Source organism: Argopecten irradians, chromosome 16 (assembly GCF_041381155.1).
Source record: "Argopecten irradians isolate NY chromosome 16, Ai_NY, whole genome shotgun sequence".
In the NCBI taxonomy this organism is placed as follows: Eukaryota; Metazoa; Mollusca; class Bivalvia; order Pectinida; family Pectinidae; genus Argopecten; species Argopecten irradians.
In genome coordinates this window covers 4,232,589-4,233,719 of record NC_091149.1, presented here as the reverse complement: position 1 = coordinate 4,233,719, position 1,131 = coordinate 4,232,589, and the positions used below count along the sequence as shown (strand labels likewise).

Sequence of the window (1,131 nt, the reverse complement as noted above, 5' to 3'; positions counted from 1 at the left end):
CCTTTTGTCTTTCTTTTTCAATCCATGCTCTGAAATACAACTTTGTCAGTCGCGAATTTTGTGTACTTTTTCCCCCATTTGAAATCTGAAATAAAGTTTGAACTAGTCAATATGTTGTTCTGAAACAAAATTAAAGAAAAAAAATAATCCACCGTGCCGTAACAGCGACTGACACAGCTCGCTGCTGTGACCAGGATTCGAACCTGGGTTGTCGCGGCCACAACGCGAAGTACTAACCACTATACGATCACAGCTATATTGGCGGATATGCTACGAGGCAACAATGAATACACTTGTTTCTGTACAATAAGATAGCCAAACATGTAGATTATTACATCTACTTTACCGAACCTGTTTTATCAACATAAATATGCGGAGTCGAAGATATAACTATTTGCAAGACACTTTCGATAATAAGAATAAAATATCTTAATTGTTTACTTCTTTATTTAATGATAAATCAAAAAAATTAGATTTATTTCAACTAAAACGTAATCAAATCGACCAATCAATTAATTATTAATTAATATTTTCCCAAGAATTTACCTGGTTGTTCAAAAGGTGATGACCTTAATCACTTGATTAGTGAAATTTTCATTTCCCCTTTACGGCACCCTATTTTAATGAAGATATATTTGTATCAGTGGTCTTACAAAAATTGTGAGAAGTGAGGTTTTCAAGAAATGTCTTTATTGATAACCAACTTTCTGTTGCGGCAACTATATTATGTGATTTCAATTTCAAAATTTGTTCGTGAAAATTAATATTCATGAATTTGAAAATTGACTGGCGATTTCTATTAATATCAATGATATAGATATTAATTCGCGGAGATCAACATTCACGAAATTACTTGGATCGCGAATTCGTGAAAATTAATATTTCAGGAAACAAAATTGATTTTCAGTATCTTGATTTAATCATTGTTGCTATGAGACTTTCCACCTTATGAAGAACTAGGTCCACGTCACAAGGTTGTGGCAATCACGGGTCATTAAAGTCTCCTTCACTCCGTACGGCCGGGTAATGTTACGGTTAATGTCCGTGCCAACAGGACACAAGCCTGACGAAGTGTTATCGGTCACACGACACCGAATAGTAGTTTATATGTCGACAAAAGGTCACACTTTA

At 34.4% G+C, this 1,131-nt stretch overlaps 1 non-coding gene across 1 annotated transcript; it reads right to left on the bottom strand.

The window, feature by feature from the left end:
* Window positions 1–182: 182 nt before the first annotated feature.
* Trnah-gug (transfer RNA histidin (anticodon GUG)) lies at window positions 183–254 on the bottom strand. The gene has a single exon. It is a non-coding gene; the product is annotated as a tRNA-His (tRNA).
* Between the last annotated feature and the right edge of the window lie 877 nt (window positions 255–1,131).